Consider the following 10,262-nt stretch of genomic DNA (forward strand, 5'->3'; position numbering starts at 1 on the left):
AACAATACTTTAATATTATATAAAAACAGTACGAGACAATAAAAAGGCATGTGCCCATCCCTTTTGAAATACTATTTTATAGAGGAACCATATTATGACGTTGTTTCTTAAGTTATAATAGTTCTACAAAACAAGTTCATGAAGTTCTTTGCACTAAACCCCTCTCACATAACGAAATTTCAGCTGTTTTATTCTTGACAGTTTCAGGGTACTTTCACTTTAAGAAAACAAGCTGGAACTAGCCACGCCCACCCACCCACTGCACAAGTTGTAAAAAGCTGAGAAACTCTGATACCCGGGAGGGGCCCAGTGTAGAGCCACGTCTCCTCCAGAAACGGCTGTCTCTTGGACGTGAGAAGTGAATCTTTTCTACTTTCCCCATTTGTGATGTCACAATAAGGGATTTTTTTGAACAACTTGTTTTAGGCAAATAGTTTCTGACAGAAAATGGGTGGATATTTTTTACATGTTTGGAGTGTTTATAGAGACAGTAGAGACCCACATGGAAGCACAAAATGATGCTAAAGGTGAGTTTTCTGTAATATGTCCCTTTTAATGTAATGATATGTAAAAATAAAATTAGAGTTTAAAAAGTTGGAGAAATAGCAGAAAGGTGCAACAAAACATGTTATCAACAGTAGCATGCACTCACAAGATGTGGAAACAGTGTGTATTTTCCCTGGTGATGGGGTCAGTAGATACCTAAATTGTTGCAAGCAAGCAGTATTTTTGTGTTGGAGTAAGACCCTACCAACGGATGCCCATTAGGGTAAAAAAAAAAACAGGGAGTGCAAACTTAAGCTAAAAAACAAGCACATCAGACTCCCTTTCATCAATGGCAACTAGTGAAGAGCTAAAAGTGTAAAACAACAACATTTAAGTATGGCAAAAGTTTAGTAAACGTTTGTTACAAATCAGTAAATGCATTTTGTCCTCATGGGCTCCCATAAAAGGTAACATGGCATCTAATATGGTGTCTCCCAGAGACTTAAACCCACTCCTATGTATTTTAGACCTGCTTTTTATAGTTATATGTTACAAAACTGCCCATAGTTTTCAACAACTGGGCTTCACTTAATTCATTTTCGACAACATTTTGATGGATATTTCCAGAAACTAATGGTAAAAACTACACATAGTCACTTTAAGCATCCAATTAAAACAACACATCGAATGTACTCAAAAGCCCATTTAAACATGTTTTTTTATAATAATAATAATACTAGATTTGATTTATATGGCTAGCACTTTTAAGGCACCCAAAGCAATTACCAGTATTCATGCAGTCACAAATTTACACTGTTTTTATTTTATTTGTAACTAAATCTTCTAGAGATCAGATATTTATAAGGAACTCATAGTTAAGTAGTCTGCCAACATGTCTTTCCTGGGGGGTCTTCGTGACACAACAGACCTCCCAGCATGTTTTCTTTGGTTTGTTTTATATATTAACTTAATACAGATGGTCTTTGGGCCTGACATTAATGTTTCACCGGGCTTTTCGTCATGGTAAATCTACGCTTGTGCAGATGTCACAACTTAAAGCCGTTAGAAAAACACTGAAACATTCCCAAAACTGTATGCTATCTTGTATTTCCTAATGAATTTATCAATGGGACGATGATAAAACAAAGCTTGAAGGACAAGTGTTGTTTTTTGGACAATATCCTGTGTTACTAAATAAGTCCAAACAGACCAAAGGAAGTCCTGTAATAGAACAGGATGAAGGAAGAGGAAAGGCTGTGTAGATCTCCATTGAACTGCCAAGGAAAAGCAGAAGTGCTCCAGAGTGATTTATTGAGCAGGATATAAACACTCTTAGCCAACGTGTGGCGAAACAGCGAAGACAGAGAGAGAAGGCCCAGTCAACAATCAAATGACAGCCAGATCCTTTTCCACAGGCAAACACGTGCAGCGCAAAGCCAAGCATGAGCGCAGGTTGCGTGTAAGCAGCAGAATGTGTCATCAAGTCAAAATGTGGCTTTTTTGCACAGAGCTATGTGGGGTCTTACACAACATGTTTGAATTGTTACTGTATGTGATTGCGTGTCCATAAATCACACATGGATTTGGTTTATACCCATCTGGCATCGATTCCTGGAAAGGCCTTGATGTCCCTGTGATTACTTCCATCACTGATTTCTGGGGAACACGGGAGAGGTTCTTGCTTCATCTGGGGATGGAGATGGAGCTCGTTAAACTCTGCTTGTGGTTCCCCTCCCATTATGTTGTAATGGACACTTCCTGCCCAAATCGAGGACGAAGTGAAAGAAAGCATCGTTTTAATGAATCAGGTAAGATGCTCAGCTGGTTTCATTAGGGCGATAAACAAATAACTTTTTTTTGTCCTTGGTGACATCGTTAAAGCTATTGAAATGTGTGTTTTTGATCAAGGCATCAGATTAGATGGGAGCAGTGTGTGTTCATCTCATCTCTGAAAAGGAAGAGGATTGTCGTCGTCGTCGTCATCTTCCTCCGCTTATCCGGGTCCGGGTCGCGGGGGCAGCATCCCAACTAGGGAGCTCCAGACCGTCCTCTCCCCGGCCTTCTCCACCAGCTCCTTCGGCAGGACCCCAAGGTGTTCCCGGACCAGATTGGAGATGTAATCTCTCCAACATGTACTGGGTCGACCCGGGGGCCTCCTGCCGGCAGGACATGCCCGAAACACCTCGCCGGGGAGGCGTCCAGGAGGCATCCTGACCAGATGCCCAAACCACCTCAACTGGCTCCTTTCGATCCCGAGGAGCAGCGGTTCTATTCCGAGTCCCTCCTGAATGCCCGAGCACCTCACCCTATCTCTAAGGCTGAGCCCATCCACCCTATGGAGGAAACTCATTTCAGCCGCTTGTATCTGGGATCTCGTTCTTTCGGTCATTACCCAAAGCTCATGACCATAGGTGAGGATTGGGACGTAGATCGACCGGTAAATCGAGAGCCTGGCTTTCTGGCTCAGCTCCCTCGTCACCACGACAGATCAGCTCAGCGTCCGCATCACTGCAGATGCTGAACCAATCCGCCTGTCGATCTCCCGATCCCTCCTAACCTCACACGTGAACAAGACCCCAAGATACTAAAACTCCTCCACTTGAGGTAGGACCTCTCCCCCGACCCGGAGTTGGCAAGCCACCCTTTTCCGGTCGAGAACCATGGTCTCAGATTTGGAGGTGCTGATCCTCATCCCAGCCGATTCACACTCGGCCGCGAACCTACCCAGCAAGTGCTGAAGGGAGCAAGAGCTGGATGAACCAAACTCACGCTCCTCTGGTAAAGGGACTGAATGGCCCTTAACAGAAAGCCACCCACCCCATATTCCTGGAGCGTCCCCCACAGGGTGCCCCTGGGGACACGGTTATAAGCCTTCTCCAAATCCACAAAACACCTTGATTGGTTGGGCAAACTCCCATGCCCCCTCCATCACCCTTGCAAGTGTATAGAGCTGGTCCACAGTTCCACGGCCAGGACGAAAACCACATTGCTCCTCCTCAATCTGAGATTCAACTATTGATTGGACCCTCCTCTCCATTACCTTGGAGTAGACCTTTCCAAGGAGGCTGAGGAGTGTGATCCCCCTATAGTTGGAACACACCCTCAGGTCACCCTTCTTAAAGATGGGGACCACCACCCCGGTCTGCTACTCCACAGGAGCTGTCCCCGATGACCACACAATGTTGCAGAGATGTGTCAACCGTGACAGCCCTACAACATCCATAGCCTTGAGATACCCAGGACAAACCTCATCCGCCCCCGGGGCTCTGCCGCTGTGTAGTTGTTTGACTACCTCAGCAACTTCTGCCCCCGAGATTGGATAGTCCATCCACAGGTCTCCCAGCTCTGGTTCCTCCTCGGAATTCGCATAGGTGGGATTGAGGAGCTCCTCAAAGTAATCCTTCCACCGTCCGACTATAGCCTCAGTTGACGTCAGCAGCTCCCCATCCCCACTGTAAACAGTGTGAGCGAGTTGCTGCCTTCCTCTCCCGAGGCGCCGGACAGTTTGCCAGAACCTCTTTGGAGCCGATCGATAGTCTTTCTCCATGGCCTCACCAAACTCCTCCCACACCCGAGATTTTGCCTCGGCAACTGCCACTGCTGCACCCCGCTTGGCTATCCGGTACCTGTCTACTGCCTCTGGAGACCCACAGACCAGTCACGCCCTGTAGGCCTCCTTCTTCAGCCTGACGGCTCCCCGAACCTCTGGTGTCCACCAGCGGGTACGGGGGTTGCCACCACGACTGGCACTGGCCACCTTGCGACCACAGCTAGCAACAGCCGCCTCAACAATCGCAGAGTGGAACAAGGCCCACTCGGAGTCAATGTCCCCCACTGCTCTCGGGACGCGGTCAAATCTCTGCCGGAGGTGGGAGTTGAAGACCATCTTAACAGGTTCTTCTGCCAGGCATTCCTAGCAGACCCTCACTATGCGTTTGGGTCTGCCAGGTCTACGCGGCATCTTCCCCTGCCATCTGATCCAACTCACCACCAGGTGGTGATCAGTTGACAGCTCCGCTCCTCTCTTCACTCGGGTGTCCAAAACATACGGCCGCAGGTCAGATGATACGACTACAAAGTCTATCATCGACCTGCGACCTAGGCTGCCCTGGTACCAAGTGTACCGATGGACATCCTTATGTTCGAACATGGTGGTCGTTATGGCCAACTACGGCTTGCACAGAAGTCCAATAACGAAACACCATTTGAGTTCAGATCAGGCGGGACGTTCCTCCCAATCACACCCCTCCAGGTCAAGCTGCCATTGCCCACGTGAGCATTGAAGTCCCCCAGCAGGACAATGGAGTCCCCTGATGGAGCACTATCTAGCACTCGTCCCAGGGACTCCAAAAGGGTGGGTACTCTGAACTGATATTTGGCCCATAAGCACAAACAACAGTCAGGACTCGTTCCCCGACCTGAAGGCGCAGGGAAGCTACCCTCTCATCCCCCGGGGTAAACCCCAACACACAGGCAGAGAGTATTGGGGCTAACAAAAAGCCAACCCCAGCCCTCCGCCTCTCACCTGGAGCAACTCCAGCAAAGGAGAGTGTCCAACCCCTCTCAAGGACTTGGGTTCCAGAGTCAATGCTATGTGTCGAGGTGAGTCCGACTATTTCTAGCCAGTACCGCTCAACTTCTGCCACAAGCTCCTGCTCCTTCCCCACCAGAAAGGTGACGTTCCATGTCCCAAAAACCAGTTTTCTTGTCCAGGGATCGGACCGCCAAGGCTCCCGCCTTGGTCTGCCACCCGATCCACATTGCACCGGACCCTTCATGTTCCTCCTGCGGGTGGTGGGTCCACAGTTGGCTGAGCCCATGTATCCGGTTCGGGCTGGGCCCGGCCGGGCCCCATGGGTGAGAGCCCGGCCACCGGGCGCTCGCTCACGGGCCCCAACCTCAGGCCTGGCTCCAGGGTGGGACCCCGGTAACCAACTCTCCGACTCTTTGACTTTACTTCCATGAAAGATCCTGTGAACCGTTCTTTGTCTCACCCTTCACCTAAGACCAATTTGTCATGGGAGACCCTAACAGGGGCACTCCCTGACAACATAGCTCCTAAGATCATTAGGGCCCTCAAACTCCTCCACCACGATAAGGTGACGGTTCAAGGAGGAGATGGAAGTGGATTGCTTTAATAGAAATGCAAGATCAAATCTGCACATCGCCTTTAGTTTGCCAGGAATATCTTCAAATGTTTGGCAATTTTAAAATGTTTTCATCCTTTTTCCACCATGTGTCACAGAGGCAACAGATCCAGGGGAAAACCCTAGAAATTCCTCTCCCTAGAGAACCCTCCAGCTCATCCTGGGTGCTCCAAGATGTTCCGTGGCTACAGATATAATAAAAATGTTTCCAAAATAAACCTCAAAGTTAAGGATAGACATACAATTATTACTGATTGCACAAGTGAGTAAACAGATCTGATGTGTTTTACAGCTGATGGCAAAACTGACCGAGAAAGTCATGGAATGCTCAGCTGTGCTTCCCTGTTTCAGGATTACTTCACTTCTCCATGACCACACAGCTTTTTGGACAGTGTTTCCCTGGCTTTTGGCTCGTTACAACACACCTGTTCACATTTAATGAACTGTAAACTTTGACTTAGCTAACAAATATCTTTTTTTCAGTGGTTTATGTGTGATTCTTTGCTAAAGGGAAAGAAAGTAGATAAGCTGGTTTGATCTTAAAGCTGCACCTTTCATTGATCTCGGAATTGCATCAAACTGTTTAAATCCTGTGGCAAAATCAAAATGTGCTCATTTGAAAGTAAACATGAACTACAATGGAACATATTTTCCCAATTTTGCTCATTGCAGAAATTGGAATAAGAAGGGACGCATGAGCAGCTGCTGGTTTCACCAGCCTGTAAAGCTGCTCAAGACAGTTTATATGAGATAAGGATTTAAATGTGTGATACCAGATAAATAGAATAGCTGTGGTGTCTGAACATCAGACCTGGGATCTTTAAATATTTCTGCTGCTTCCTATTAACTGGTTTAAATTGGTCAAAAGATGCTGACCTTTTAACTGAAGCATCTAATAGCAGAAAATAATTTTAACACTTTGAAAAACCACAACAGTTTATTTCTTTAGCATTTCCGAAAGAAAATGTCACCTTTGCAAAGCAGCAGATGAAGAAAATGTGTTTTTAATAGGGGTGGGACCCAATAAAAAAAGTTATCTAATTAATCAGAGGCTTTGTTATTATTTAATCTTGATTAATTACATTTTAATCATTTAAGACAATTTGCACCAAGGCAATGTGATTATTAGGAATAATGTTAGTGAAGCACTGATGACAGACCCACACTTGAAACTAATATATTTCTGTATTTCTTTGAGGATCTGTTATCCACTGTGCTGTAGTCTGCTGGTGTGCAGGCAGCTCTGGCCGAGACAGGAAGAGATTGAACAAACTAGTTAACAAAGCTAGTTTGGTTCTGGGCTGCCTACTGGATTCAGTTGAGGAGATGTGTTAAAGGAAGATGCTGGTGAAAATGACCTCCATCTTAAAAAAAAAAACCTGTGTTCCACTGTGGAGACCATGGACAGCTCCTTCAGAGGCAGACGGAGACATCCCAGATGTAAAACAGAATGCTACCATAGGTCATTCATCCCCTCTGCTGTAAGAGTGCATAACTCCTCAGTTTAACTGGTACTGGAATTATCCTGGTACTCAATAACACCAATGCAATATCAAGTATGTGTTCAATACTTGTGCTGGAGTTAGGTAGTGTGTCCGCTGCACAGTTCTGGAACCCACGTTTTTCATTTTTGTCTTTGGGTTTTTTTTTTTTTTTTTGTGGTCGAAGGTTACAATATTAGACTACTGCCTATGTATATATTCATGTACCTTTGTTATTATTTTTCTTCAAATTATTCTCTCACTTGTTGGTGCTGCTGTAACAAGTCAATCTCCCCACTGGGATCAATAAAGTCTATTCTATTCTTCTATTCTATTCTAACAACAAGGTCTACTTCAGAGCTATTTAATTGCAGGCCTCAAGGGCCGGTATCCAGTACGTTTGAGTTTTAACCCTGCTTCAACACACCTGATTTCAATCAGCAGGTAATTAACAGGCTTCTGTAGGACCTGATGAGCTGCTGCACAGGTGATTCAACCACTGAGCCTAGTGTGTTGTTTAGAGAAACCACTAATATTTGCTGAATACCAGCCCTCAAGACCCAGAATTGAATAGCCCTGGTCTATTTGATTACTTTAGACTCATTATAAAGGTAATAATTTTAGGGATGTCTTACGATGTGTAAACAATGTGTTTTACTGTAGGTGGAAATGGAACATTGTAAATGTTGTGTACTGAACTGAGCACTAGGTGGCAGCAGAGCACTGCTAACAAGTGTAGTGCAGAGTTCAGGGGAAGTTCTGCTGAGGGTTACAAGATGAATGCTGTGTATGCTTGTCCCTCCTGATGTAATAAGATTGATATGGATAAAGTTACTACTTACCTGTTTTCTACCAACTAGAAAACATAATGTATTGATTTTTTCCCCCTCTCTTTTCTTCATCAGTAACATTGGAGCACCACAGGGGACTGTACTCTCACCATCCCTTTTCACCCTGTACACCTCAGACTTCCAGTACAAATCAGAGACTTGTCTTCTACAGAAGTACTCAGATGACTCTGCAGTCGTTGGGTGTATCAGAGATGGACAGGAAGCTGAGTACAGAGAGCTGGTGGAGCGCTTTGTGGCATGGTGTGGAAACAATCATCTGACCTTGAACGTGAACAAAACAAAGGAGATGATTTTAGACTTCAGAAGAAACAGGGTGGAGTCAAACACTGTTTCCATCATGGGAGAAGAAGTGGAGATGGTTGAGGAATACAAATACCTTGGAGTTCACCTGGACTACAGACTGGACTGGAGAAAGAACAGCGAAGCCATTTACAAGAAGGGACACAGCAGACTGCACTTCTTGAGGATGCTTAGGTCCTTCAATGTCTGTAGCAAGATGCTGCACATCTTCTACAAGTCTGTTGTTGAGAGTGTAATCTCTCCAGCCATCGTCTGTTGGGGTAGTAGCATCAGAAGCAGGGACCTGAAAAGGCTCAACAGCCTAATAAAAAGGTTGGTTCTGTTCTGGGGACGACTGTGGAACCGCTGGAGGAGATAATGCAAAGAAGGATTCTCCAGAGAATCAAGAAAATGATGGACAACCCTGAGCATTCTCTTCACAAGACTGTCCGACAACAGAAGAGTGTCTTCAGTCAGAGGCTTCGTCAGTTTCACTGCAACACTGACCGCTACTGGAGATCCTTCCTGCCAACAGCCATTGTAATATACAATAACTCTTTGATGACTTGATTATTATTATTATTCTGAGCTACTACAGCCATCAATTTCCCTCTGGGATTAATAAAGTATTTTTGAATTGAATTGAATAAAGAGCGATTTGTCATAGTTTAATTGTAGTTTTAGTTGTGTTTGGAGCAAGTAGTTATTTATATGGTCTTGTAGCTCAGCCACTGTAGTTTTTACAAAGGTGCAGCTTGATAATTATTGCTACATACACATATATTTTGATGCTAAACTGTTTCATCCCCCAATTAGGGGACGCTCAGGCTCAATGGCATTTTTAATGAGTTATTTTTTTCTAATTAATTACTCACAATTAACCCATTAAATTATCACCCCTAGTTTTGTAATGACTAAGTCGGTGATCAGGAGGGCAGTCTAGAACTACGGTAGGCAATCCTGCCCTTTGAGAGCTGCTATCCAGCATGTGTTTGTTGTTTCCCAGCTCCAATACACCCGATTTATTTGCAGACTTCTACAGAGCTTGATTAGCTGGTGATTCAGCCATTGAATTAGATGTGCTGTAGCAAAGAAACAATTAAAACATGCTGGATTGTGGTACTTGCATACCCCTGGTCTAGATGTTTCAGAAACAGGTGATTTCCATTATCAATAATGTAAATTAACCATACATTTAACAGTTTAGTAAAAGTACTAAATGTAGTAAAAAGTAGTGAAAAAGTTTAAGATTCTTATGGATCAGCAGCGGAGGCTTGAACCTCCATATCTGCGTCTAGTTCTGTGTCAATGGAATTTGTCCAACAGCAAAAACACAAGCAGCAATGTAAGATTTTTAAATATTTTAATACTTTTCTTAAAAAAATGCTGTACTCCATTACATGAAGATGAATCTATTGACCTCAATGCCTCACTCTTCAACATACCAACACATTGTTCTGGGTAGAATAAATCCAAGAAGGAAAAAAACAAAAAGCAAAAAGAATTACAAACAGGGATGAAAAAAAAAATTAAATAAAAAATGTATAGAACTGAAAACACTCATAGATCTCCAGGCCAACGTACAGAAGCTGGGAAACTATCCCATTTTCAGAAAAACACAATGGCACACGAAAGTCCCAAACGGTTACTATGAAGGATGAACACATTTGAAAAATAAAAAGACAATTAGAAATAAGAGCCTTTTATACAAACTGCTGAAGCTGTGAACATGATAGTGGTCAACGAGACATTTAAGAAGACTAAAAACATGTACATGAAGAAAAGAAATAATGAAAACAAGTTTAGCAATTAACCACGTAAGTGCAGATTTATCAAACAGTTATAAAATGATAGGACCTAGTCGTCACGTATTTTTAACCGCTTTTTTCAACTATTACAGAGCAAAATGTTGCATAACTTCAGATTTAAAAGGGGATCAAAAAGAATTCATAGCAATAAAGACATAGCCTTTAATATAAAGTGAGAAGAAGACGTATTTTACATGTAAAAAAATGTGA

Source organism: Nothobranchius furzeri, chromosome 4 (genome assembly GCF_043380555.1).
Source record: "Nothobranchius furzeri strain GRZ-AD chromosome 4, NfurGRZ-RIMD1, whole genome shotgun sequence".
NCBI classification, from domain to species: Eukaryota; Metazoa; Chordata; class Actinopteri; order Cyprinodontiformes; family Nothobranchiidae; genus Nothobranchius; species Nothobranchius furzeri.